A 13165-nucleotide genomic window follows, 5' to 3' on the forward strand; every position below is an offset into this window, starting at 1 on the left:
GATGGCGGCTGCTGGAGGGAGCATCTGGCACCCCCTCGCCACCGCCCCGGCGGGTGGAAGAGGCACTCTTCTGGGAGATGTGAACTGGGGAGAGAGCAATGGGCTGCCAGGTCTCCCGGAGAATGAAAAGGACAGATTGAGGGTCTGTGATGAGTTGACTTCAGCTACTTGTTCCTCCATCGTGAATAAATGACGGATGACATTGGAAGGGGACCTGTATGCCGAGCTGGTATTGACTGACTGTGCAGAGACAGCTCAGCTTCTCGGGTTCCTCTCCTGTGTGGGGGATGCAGATGAAGCAGAACCTTGCTGTAACTGAGAATTAAAACTGGTAAAGAAAGATGCTCATTTCAATAAGACGCTTAAAAATTGCCATGGCGCGGAAAAAAGGGCATTTCTCTTCCGCATCAGCATTCAGTTGTTCAGGGCCAATGTGTCCTATTGCTCTCCTGTGAAGTAATTTAGATATTACAATATTAGTGGTTAATTGTAATTTTTATTATACCTATGTGTGTATTAGGGTTCTAATTGAGACAAGAGACACACAGTCATTAAAAGTAATTGATCGTTTTACAGTATGGCTTTATTCCTTATTTATTTTAATCTAATCTGGTGTTATCAGCTAAGCTATTTCTTCAGCCTCATCTGAGAGACAGAAGTTCAAGCAGCAGAGACGGTCTTTTCTCTTTTCCTTGCAGAGGCGCCAGACACTGCATGTGACACCACACGGCAGGGAGACCGCAGTTACGTAGAGGTTGCCATGCTGTGTTCAACCGCGTCCAAGTCAGCGATTCATCAGGAACCGGCACAGAGGGCTTCCCTGGCCGCGGCGCTGAAGCCGAGGTGGGGAGAGGCGCAGCCTTCAGAGGGCAGAGGCTCCTCAGGCAGCCCTGCAGCCCCTTCACAGCCTTTCACAAACACGAACACCGCTCACAGCTCTGCGTCTGCATTCAGGCTGGGACCAAAGTTTGGTTCTGGCTATGGCAAAAGGTGGAAAGCAAATATCCATGGTCATTTTATCGTAACTAAAGGCAACTTGTGCATAAATTTCTAATTTTCATGTCTGTTCTTTTATCCTGGTCAATACTCATACACTAATTTTGCATTAGTATGCAAAACACAGAACACATATAGAGGAATGAGGAGCTTGTAGGTAACCCCCAGGTCCAAGCACTACAATGGTCTAACTTTATTTTTAATTGCTGAGAACACAGAACTTCTTTGGTGCCTCTTGCCCTGGAAAATAGATAATCACATGCATAATCAAGTAGAGAAATAAAGGAGGAGAAGAAAATGCTCTCTCATTTGTGTCACTGGTTTTCACCTGGGAGTCCTGTCTGCAGTGCAGCTGTGGGATGTGCATGGGAGGCACCGATGTGCAGAGCACGCCCTGGTCCGTGGGTGCTGCTCCCGTGGCCGTGCATGGCGCCGTGCCCTCTCCAGCCGCTCCCGTGCTCGCCTGCCAGGCATCACTGGGATTGTCCAGCTTAACACCCCTCGTGCTTTGTGAAACTCCGTGCCTTTGCAGCGTTATTTTTACATCACCAGGTTTGGTGCTTGAGCTGGAGATACCTTCAGTAACGGCGCTGTCAGACCCTGCCATATCTGTCCCGGCTTTTCCGTGTGGCTGTCCGGGCTTCGGACAGCTCAGACACCAGAGCACATGTCCTTGTGCCGGGAAGTGAAGAGGAAGGATAGGGGCCAAGTGGACAATTTCAAGCCAACACTGGGCAGATAGAGCAATTCCCACCTTTCGCTCCCAGCATGGGGGCTGCCAGGATCCTGCCAGTCCCAGGGTCAGCCTGCAGGAACGTGCCCTGGGAGAGGGGAGAGCTGGGGTGCCCATTCCCGGGTGAATGCCTGCACCGACACCGCTCTCCTCATTGCTGCTGGTCCCCTCCGCAGCACCAGTCCCACCCGGACCACACCGCACACCCCCAGGCACCGGCAGGGGCTGGGGAAATGTACCGGCTCTCACAGCACACGAGATCTTTGCTGTCAAGGGCCTGTCTGTAGCTTCTAATGAATGAGATGAAACAAAGTGTCAGGAGGCAAAGAGAGGAAAATGAAACGCAAGAGAACATTGATCGTGATATGACGAGTAGATGCTGGTTATTACCAGACACAACCAATGTGGTTTTCACTAAGGTTTTTGTGACACTGGACTTAAGCACCTTTCATCTGGGCATTTGGTCCTCTCCTCTGATTAAGAAGGGAAGTTGTCTTTGCTGTAAAACTTGCTTTTGATTAATTTAAACCTAACTCTGATGAGAGCTGTGCACCTACACCAAACTCAATGACATGTCTGTGCCTTAGGTTATGACAAGGCATGTACAAAATGATGATGCAATGATAACTGGACAGATGAGTAATGCATGCAGTGCAAAAGATTTGCAACAAACCCTCTGTGACCTCTGTTCAAGCAGTAATGAACATTGGGATGTGCAGACAGCTTGGGATACTGGCTGCTTTACCAGAAAATTAATGAAAGGTCAAGTATAGCGAGTTTGATTTCTTCATGAACTCTTCCAATCACCTGTCAGTGCTCCACAATCTTGTCTGTTATCTGTCTGGCTCTTTGCACTTGCCAAGTGCTCTTATGTTTTGTTAGAAGGGAGAAAATAAAAAAAAAATTGTTTTCCCCCAGGAACTCATGAGCACAATTTTGCTGCATAACTTTGGGATAAGTTGGCTTTGGGAAACAACTGACAGTATATTTCTCCTGCTGTGTTTAGCTGAAAATCATCTGTGTCTCTTAACTGAAATGTTTTAAGCCTGTCTTTGTCAAGTAATAAAACTGTGTTGCTTTATAACTAAATGCCTTGTGATATCTATTTCAAAGGCTGACGTTTCTAATGCACCAACACCCTTGAACAGAGAAAAGCTATTCAATTTCAAGCGTAAATTCATCCACAGATGTTTTAAGGATCTAAGAAAAGGTCGATAAGGACACTGGCAGAATGATATGGATGCTCCACTCTAACACTGTCCAAGATGCTGTTTCAGCAGAGGAGAGAGGGGATTTGGCACCCAAGTTCATTTAGTAAAGCTAATCATCTTAACGTTTCATGCATAGCAGGAGCTTACAGCTTGAAAGCAACCTCAACAGGGAAGCTTGAAAAAGCAGTTAATTGTAATAAAAGATCTCTGATATGGTCTTCAGCGTTGAGCAACTTTCTGCTTTTTCTCTTTATCCAGAGTCTGAGGTTGGTGCCCTTTACTGGAATTCCTGATCACAGATTTTATTTTGTGCATCCACACAAACAGTTTCTGTTAGGTCTATTTATCTATTTATTTATATTTTTGTGAAACACCACCAATAAATTTTTAACCTTATCTTAATGCTAACTGATGTCCTCTGGCAATTTTCAGAGTCTGCTGCTGTTCTTGGCCCCTTTGAAAGGTCTGTCTGCATAGTTAATGCACTGGTTTTCCTCTTCAGATGCTGTGCATGCGCTAACTTTATTTTTTGAGCTTGGTTGTCCCAAGGGCAGAGGCGGATCATGGAGGGCACCTGCGGGAGCCTGGAGTCGTCCGTGAGGGTGTCAGCTGAGGTGTCCCCCATGGCTGTGGGCAGAAGGATGGTTGTCCCATAACAGTCCTCCCTCAGTGGCCTCAGAGGCTCAGAAGAAATTCTGATCTTCATCTCCTCAACTGAGCCTGATGGGGCTGCCACGGGACAGCATCCTCTGCATGCCACACCAGACAACCGCACCACCACCCTTGGGGTCTGCTGTGTGGCCAGGAGGGGCAAGAAATTTACCCACACCGTTGGCAGGTGGACCTGTGAAGGGCCATTGACTTTGGCCCTCTGGTCTCTGGCATGGGCAGTCAGTGACCAGCAGAGTCCTGCCAGCCCTGATGCTCGGTTGCTGGGCTTGGGGTGACCTGTCCTGCCAAAACAAACGGCTCCCAAAAAATAGGATCAAAAATGATGGTGAAATCCATTCCTTGCAGAACAGATGGTTTTGGAGCAAATAGAGGCCATGGAGTGTTCTTGGTGGGCAACTGGAAGGAGCATCCCTGCTCTGGATGTGGCCGCTGTATGACAGTTTAACACCCACGTCACGATTTACAGACTCATTTAACTTCCAAAGATATGCATGACTGCTCCTAAAATAAAGTGAAAACAGAGAGACGGGTTCAGCCTTCTGCTGCGCTTTGCTGGGAGGGATGCCCGTGCTTGTGGACTTCCCAGGAGTATGCCCGAGCCAACCCCTGGTCCAGACCCCCAGGAGAGCAGCACCCTGTGGAGGGCAGCTGGAGGCTGGTGAGATGCAGCTGGCATTGACGTGAACGTCTCCGTAAGCTGTCACCTAATTCTGACGTGCGGGCTGGCTGGAGGAGAGCGACCGACCTGCTGCAGTGACTGCCCTGGCATGGCAGAGGCGATGGAGAAGGCTGTGCCCCTGCCCACAGCAACCTGCTCCACGCCCAGAAGCATCTCCAGGCAATCTGGGTCGATACCAGCCTACAGGGTTGGTCCCGCAGGGAATTTAGCACTGCACGTCTCAGGCTGGTATTTAACACAGACTGGAAGGGTGAAAAATCATCAGCTGAAATTGTGTTCAGACACCCTGATTTTACTTTCCGACTTCAGGACTTCCTCCCTCGCTTTGGGTTGTAAAGGCAGAGACAGCCTCAGCTGCTAGCAGCAATCCGTGCCTTGATACTAAATATTTATGTCTTCTGCAGTTCCAAGCGTGGGAGTCACTAAAGCTTACCAAAGTAGCTGAAGCAAAGTGGTAGCCCATGGCACTTTACCAACAATCTGCTTTGGTGTGTGGCACGGTGCCTCTCTGAGGCTGGGGGAGACCTGTCTCTGCATCTGCAAAACAAACACGTGGTCTCCAATGCCTACACGTCCAAGGAGCTGCATCTTCAATGTCTGAGGGAATTTGTGCGAAAACCCACTGGTGACAATCTGTACGCTGGCCCGAGAGGTGTCTGCGTCCCAGCATCCTCTGGACCTACACGCGTGCTGAGGCAGTAGGGTGGAGAGAAGGATAACTGGAAGCAGGTTCTTATTTTTGGGGGGGGACATAACTGCAGTCTGCAGAAGTACCAAGATTTTCCAACTGAAATTCTCTTCTGTTGAATAAAACCTCTTTGAACAGCTAGAGAGAATATTTAGGAGTTTGCATGCAAAGACAAGGTGTGTAAGGCATGAACACCATGCAAGTTTTTTCAACTAGCAACTCTGCCAACATCACTGATTACCGAAAATTTTAACTGCATATGTTTTGCATTAGATTTTCCTGTTCAGGTCCCCATGCACTTGCCCATGACCATGGGTTTTCTGGAAGGTGCATTCCTATAGACGTCCGCCATTGTCCTCACAAAAGTCCTGAGGAAACAGAGGTGAACGTTGAGAAGGGAAAGAACATGAACATGTGCATGTGAACCCCACTGTCAATAATCATCGGGGAGTCCTTTCAAAATCTGACTTCCTTTTAAATTTTTATTCTAGAAAAAACTTCATTTCTGTGTTTTTACACATGCTGTTGGCCCCATTATGCTAATTTCAGGCTTTCCACAATGGGCATCAGGCACTCAAGAGGTTTTGCAATGTAGAAGAGTGTTCATCAGGTTCTTCATGATGCCCCAGACCTCATTTGCTCTAAAATCCTAGTCAAATTTTGAATGGGCAGTTCAAAGCTGAAGGCAAGTGCAGAGCAAGATAATGGATTAAACTTTGTTTGTTTAACTTAATAATAGAATTTTTTGTTCATTATCAGTCTTGAAAATCTCAGTCAATTTTTAAAAACTTGAAAGATGAAAAGCCCCAAAGTAGAGTGATAAATCAATTAAAGACCCTGTAAATCGGCCTCACAAGCTATCCCATGTGCATGATGACAATGTATATGTGCATTTAGTTATACCGAGAATTAATTTTTTCTCTCCCCCCATGGATATATATATGTGGACATATATATGCAGAGAGGGAGAGAGAAAAAGATTTTATACATTAAGAGAAAAAGAGAAGCAAACAAGGACTAGCGCTTCTTAGGCACAAGTTTTTATGCTTAAATTTTTAAACCTACCCATTTAGGGGATTTAGTTAGAATTTATGGAGTGACACAACTATAGACTAGTGGTGTTTAAAGAAGACCTCTGGAGGTAACCTGACCCAAACCCCTGCTCAAAGACGGACCAATCTCAATGATACACCCAATGTCAAGGTTTGCTTCAGGTCATAGCCAGTCAGGTTTTGGATGTCTGTGAGGCTGGAGACATCCCCACCACTCTGGGCCTCGGCTCCACTGTTTGACCACTGTCATGGGGGAATATTTTCCCTAACAGGCGGCAGGAGTTTTCTGTGTTCCAACATCTCCATTCCCCTTGAGCTTCCAATACTGTTTGTTATTTATTTATTACTTGTTATTTATTCATTAGCTGAAGCATGATGCCTGGTATGAACACAGGTACACTGGCAGGACTGTGTATCACTGTTTTGGAAGCATTGTCTGACAGTTTGGATCATGAGAAGTCATGACCCCAGCGGCACCACCGGTGCTCACTGGAGGAAGCCAGAAGGATGCAGCGGTGTAGGACGACTGCCTGAGCGGCCACATGTCGGTCATGCTGGTGGAAAGGATTTTCTGGTGAGATGGTTTTGCTGCGTTTGCTGGACTCACATAGTGCTGGAACCATTCGCTTGTTTAATGACAGTGAAATTGCTGATATAAACAAGTCCCACGTTGGGCAGCAGCCCACACTGCCAGGCACGTGTTATCCAGGTAGGTACGGATGCTCCCTCCGTTCCCAGCTTCTCCACGGACATCGCTTCCCAGGGCCACTCTGAAGCTTTGGTCCTGCCTCCAAGACTGGTGAAACAAGCTGCCAATGGAGAAAATCACCCTCCTTCAATATCAAAAGCAAAACCAATCCTTAAAACAAATAATGTCATAAACAGTCATGACAGCAATGGCACAGCTCGTGTATGACTCAGACTGATCATTAAAAATTCATGTGATACCTGGATGAAGGTTAAATCCTGATCCTTTTGAAAAGCCTACCTGCTGAAGAGCAGAACCAGAGGAAATCTGGCAGGGAAAGTGAGTGTAGATTTGGGAACAACCAGTGCAAAGGAAATGTGAGATCAGGTACAGGACTTGAAAAGAGTGTAGGAAGCAAGTTTTGATGATAGGCAGGGACTTCATCACCCTGTGATTTAGAAAACTATATTGTCTTCAGGGAATCTCATATCTGCTGGATATTACAGCCTGCCTTTTTATTTCTTTCAATATTTGGGAAAGGTGATGTACAAAGACCCTCTTCCCCCTTTGAGAAAGGTGAAAGAGCACTAACGGGTAACAGCCCGCAGTCCGTACCAGGCTAGGAAGTTTCTGAGTGATGTCCTGAGCCCAGGATGGGACCAGACTCCCTGGAGGACACCAGGAAGGGTCCACCTGCCACCGCTTGTGTGCCTCACGGGGAAAGGTATCCCCAAGGAGTGTGGCCTGAGGTGTGGAGAAAGGACATCTCTGATGGGGCAGATCATGTTAGTATGCCCAGCAGTAAACCATCTGGAGACAGGGTGGTAAACAGAAACATTTAACATACCATATTTTGCACAAAGAGACTGACTGTTGTTTCCTTTTTCCACTTCAGTCTTTTATAAACATTTTTCCAAGTGTGTTGTCTCTCCTAGCTGTTATAAGTAAACGCTTTTGTCTGCATTTTAACTTAGCCTGTCCTGAGGTAGTGTTATTTCAAAGCATTTGGCTTTCATGAAGACTTTCTTTGGCACAGGTGTAGGTATGTTTGCGACTTTTTTTATTCATTCAAATTTTTATCTGTCTTCCAAGTAGGAAAGGGGGGTGGGGGGCTGGAATTTCTCAGCTCTGCATCCCTTGTAACAAATGTCTACATGGAAAAGTAACGGGGAATCCTTCAAAATGGAAAAGTGTGGCAGTGGCAGCAACATCCCCCCAGAGGCCTTGACCCCAGTGGCGAGGGGCGGCTGCGCTGGCACCACAGCACGGTGTGCAGGGCCAGGCTTGCTGCGGCTGGTATCCTTCGGTGCAGACAGTCATCCACACAAAGCACCTTTCAATACGGCAAGGAAAGACCCATAACATGTTTCATTTTCAAGTTTCTTGCATGCTTGCAGTTTCATCGCTTACAGAAATGTGCCTTAATTACTGAATTCCTCTCTGATGCTTTCCCTTATTTTATGTATCTCAAAAAGCTGCCCCGTGGTTTGATACCCATGGTGTGCAGTCCACATCTGTTGCCATGGCAGCACGATCATGCCATCCTAAACTCCCCCAGTTTTAAAAAACTTTGGTAGGGTCTCATAGGCATGATTAACTATATGTGAAAAACTCACTGGTGGTTTTTTTATACACATTTCTTCAAAGAAAGCACAGACAACGAGCAATTGTCTATTGTTTAGTTGTCAAAGCTCTGTGATTATTTTCTACATGAAACCGAAGGGAGCACAGCATTAACTTGCTGCTTTTATAAACTGCCAGTGGACAATTTGGATCTCTGTTACAGAAACAGAGCAAAGCAGAACACTTTTTTTGGGAAGCTCAACAGCAGTCAGTGCTTTCAGAGCGTATTTGAAACCTTGCATGCCTTGGAGAAGTGGCAGAGGACGGAGCTCAGATTCTGTCAGGCACATTTCCAGTTTCCAAAAGCAAGTTGTTTCCTAGAGACCTTCTTCGGAGATACACCACAGGGCTCTCATTATACCAGAAATTTCTTGAACCATGGGCTGAAAGAAATGCAGATCTTTCATCCAAGACCTTTGTTTGCCACCATGACTGTGAAAGAGAAAAAGACTCCCCCAAATGATTATGGCTTTGAATTTTTGTTGGTTGTTGTTTGGTTTTTTTTTAAATATTTTTCAGATGTTTTTTGTTAAGATCAATGCTCAAATAGACCAGGTGGAGGGAGGTGATCCTTCCCCTCTACACAGCACTGGTGAGGCCACAGCTGGAGGAATTTGTCCAGAGCTGGGCTCCCCAGCACAGGAGAGATGTGGACATACTGGGGAGAGTCCAATGAAGGGCCGCAAATATGATGAAGGGTCTGGAGCATCTCTCCTATGAGGAAAGGCTAAGAGCTGGGACTGTTCAGCCTGGAGAGCAGGAGGCTCTGGGGGATGTTATCCACGTGGACAAATACCTGACGGGAGGGTGCAAAGAGGTCAGGGCCAGGCTCTTCACAGTGGTGCCCAGTGACAGGAAAGATTGAGGTTCTCAGATGCACTGGAGATGTGATTCACCGCCCTTCCCCAGCCCTCTAGCACAGGAGCAAAATGTCATCTGTCCTGCTGTGGCACTGGGACCAGGATTTGTGCTCCTCATGGACAGCACAGATCAGGGCAAGCAACGCACCGCAGCTGTGGAAGTGTTCAATAACAGCAGCACCAGCCCCTGCCAGGGCAGAGACCTCAGCACAGCTTGCTTTTTGCCGAAATAAATGACTAGGGGCTTCCCTACAGACGTGTTGTCCTGACAGGAGCCTACGCTGACTGAGAACAGTGGTCTTCTTCCACGGGAGGGCGGCAACCTGGCACCGCAGGGGCAGCGAGGGCTTCTGCCACCCCGCGCCGGGTCCCGAGCGGGGACCAGCACTCTTCCTGGGGGATGCAGGCGCGCACACGCGCCATCCACGCCTTCTCGGGTGTCAGTGCGACAAACCTTTCAAGGTTTAAACTGCCGAAACAATCGCACTCATCTCAATGGAGTGGAGCCTGTCCTGTGAGATCTGCACTGTCACCTACCCGTGGCCGGGGCTCCCCGAGGACAGCACAACAAATTAGCAGCAAGTGGGGCTGTTTACACGTCGAAGCCAAAACAACTTGTTCCTAAGGGAGGGTGGGAAACGTGGAGCAACGAAGTGCAACAGAGTGCCTTTGGAGAAGCATGTATAAAACATGAATTGCCTCTGTCTACAAACAATAACAAATAATTCCTCAAATTTACTTTCAGTGCTTCTGTTTTTACTGCTATCGCATGTTATTTTCTAATTTTCTTTATAACACCATCAGAAAAGAGGGAAAGCACTTTTTCAGCAGTCTGTCTACAAGCTAAAGAAAATACTTTATTTAAAGCTTTTGCAGCTCTATCTTATCTTTTCCTTTCTGAAGGATTTGATCATTAATTATACATTCCAGCACAACATGAAATATTTAACTCATGCTCTTCAATTCCAGTTCAACTTTCCAAAGAAAGAAATGAGTTTGAGAACAGAAAAGACTGGGTACATAGATATGAATGCACCAGTGCTTATAACAGCTTTCCCCTGCTCAGTGCCCAGATCAATAGGACCGAAGCCTCAGAAGGCTTCAGGTGGTCAGCGCTGCTCTGCGTGCCATTCCCTTAATTACAGGAGAAACTTGGCTTCAGCAGATGGATTGTGCAAATATGAATTCAGGCTTGATGCTCTGAAAATATGCCTGCAGGTCTCTAAAGGTTGGGAGGAAAATACGTAAGAAAAATGAAGTGCAATAATTATTGCTCACACAATGAAGCTATACCCTTGTGTCAGAACTTCTTCAAGCCAGCAGGAAGGTCACAGCACTGTAACGGGATGGCAAGCGTTACGGGAGGATACGATCTCCACGTCCTGGACCGCTGGCTTACACCATGCTGCAGTTCTGCTGGCTTCTCCTTAGAGCTGTGCTGGAAGAGACTGGTGCAAAGCAGATGTGAATCAGGTCAAGAGTTGTAAGCGAGTGCATTCAATTTAATTTAAATGAATGTGTGTATAATTGGGTAAAATTAGGAATTAGAATGAAATCTGACTTAGTTTCCAGAGGCATGAAGGCAGATACTATATGGTTGCACACAACATCATTTGCTCTGGTTGTCCAAAGGGTGTCATGGCTATTGATTAGTTGGCACTATCTTTAAGAAAAATAATAGAGGAAGCCATAAAGGTAACTGCATCCATTTTCCAGCTAAAAGAATTATATAAATATTTGTTACACACACACAAATGGAATGTACAATAATTTTCAAATTCAGTGTGTCTGTGGAAAATATAATTTCAGATCTAGAGCAAAATAACAGCTTATCTTAACCGTAGCCCGGCATTTGCAGTTGCATAAACAAACTTGTTGAGGAGTTGCAGAACCAATTCCCTAAGACTCGGGCTAGAGGAGCGAATGCCATTAGCTGCTCCACTTTCTCACCGTTGGAGCCTGTAACGCACTTTGCAGAGCACGGCAGACCAGTCACTTCGGGGAGAATTGTCTCTTAGATCCAAGCTCAGTGTCTAACTAGTAAAGAAAGGTGCATTTTCCTGGACCAGTAAAAATAGAGCACTCGTGACATGAGTCATCGTTATGACTTCCACAAAAGTGGAGTTGCACTCCAGTCACAGACTGTGTGTATTTCACCGGGGAGTGACTGCTGCAATTAAAATTCAGGAGGAGAAATAGGTTTTCCTCTGGCTCATTTCCTATTACTGGCCTTAAAGGCTCATTCTATAAAGGACAGAGCTGCACCATCATCCGCAGGATGATTTTAAAGTTTTACCTGTAGTTTTTAGTTTTAGTTTTACCTGAAGTTTACAGTTTCCCACATCAACAGTGTTAAGGCCAGAAAGATTTGTATTATATGCACTCTCCTGCAACAGGAAGTTAAAGGAAGCTCACCCAGGGCGATACAGAAAACATACGTGAAATTGTTGGGATGTATATTTTGGAGGCCATCTGCCTTCATGTTGAGTATCCAGCTAATGTGGAATCTACTTAATTTCCTAACTACAGTGTCTCAAGTTATTTACCCTTATTTGTAAATGTAAAAAGGGGGAAAAAAAAAAAAAAAGCAATGTCTGAAAATTCTGGTCCGAGTCTGTTTAGTGTCAGCTTCTGTCCCTGGAACTTAAAACTTACCTTTCTTACACTTTCTTACTTTGGTGATACTAAGCAGCAGTCTAGAATATCTAACTTCTCTGGGATGATAGAATAAGTAGGGTCTTCTCCATCCCTCAGTGCAACTGAAGTTTTCCTGAGTTCATGCCACTCTTGCAGATTTTCCCTGGATCCTGCCGGCTTTGTCACCCGCTGTGTGCGCACCGGCACCTCGTCACAGCGCAGTGCCTCTGCGCTGTCCCAGCGGTGCCTTTCGTTCCTTCTTTCTGCACCACATCACTACCCTCCAGCCTGACCGCTGCCCTGATGCTTGCCCTTTTTCCCACGCGTGTTGCCTGCCAGACAGGGAAAATCCGGCAGCTCCAGCGCTGTGTGACTCTGGCCACAGCCCGCCTATTCGCAGGAAAGAAGTCCAAGTCCTGACTGCCCTTCCTTCAGCATTTCCCGTACTCTTGCAGGAGTCCAGCTCCCTCTGAATCACAGCCTTTGTTCACCGCCGTTGTTTTCCCTCTGTTCATTGTACAGACCCTGCCTAAACCCAGTGACATTAATTCCCACCTGCACAGATCCCACCTCAGCCTGTTCAGTTGCACGTTTCGGGGAAGGGGGGAAGCCGCCTTGTTAAGGCTGCCCCGCAGAACCTGTCTCACCCACTGCAGCCCCTGGGGCTCCAGGGGGGAGAGGGATGCTCTCAGGGGAAGGCCATGCTGAGTGCGCCTGCCATGTCCCTGCAGGGGCAGGTTTAGCCACCCGCTGGCTTGTTTTGGGAGGTCTTGTATGAAGATGCAAAGTAAAAAACCCCAAACTGTAGCTAAACCTCCGTGGCTGCCTTCTGCCCTGCGGGTGCGCTGGCTGGGCTTGGGCAGGGCAAGGGGTGCTGCTGGGTGGGCAGAGGGGGTGTGAGACGTGGTGGTGGCCAAAGGGATGATGGCTCCATGGGGTGATGGGTGGCCAGGAGGTGGCTAAGCCGCAGCGACAGTGGGGGATGCTGGGACCCCCGGGGTGGAGGATTCCTCCTCCAGTGCTCAGAGGGGCTGGCTCTGCCCCACCAGACTACTTTGCAGCTCAAAAAAACCCACCCCAAAGCCCCAAAACCAAACCACAAAACCACTGCATACGAAAATCTTAATCTGATCCCTACATTCCTTGAATCAAAATAGTTTTCAAGGCTTCTAAAAACGCTAAACCTAAACCAAAAAGTGCCTCTGGTAACTCCGCGGTGCATGCCCCTGTGCGGCAGAGGATGGCTCATTTCCAGATCCAGATCCTTACCTGTGGATTAGTAGGTCCTTGCAAAGCATGTTAATGTGGGGCTTTCTGGAGAATCTA

The sequence above is a fragment of the Charadrius vociferus genome, unplaced genomic scaffold (assembly GCF_000708025.1).
Source record: "Charadrius vociferus isolate BGI_N301 unplaced genomic scaffold, ASM70802v2 scaffold49, whole genome shotgun sequence".
NCBI classification, from domain to species: Eukaryota; Metazoa; Chordata; class Aves; order Charadriiformes; family Charadriidae; genus Charadrius; species Charadrius vociferus.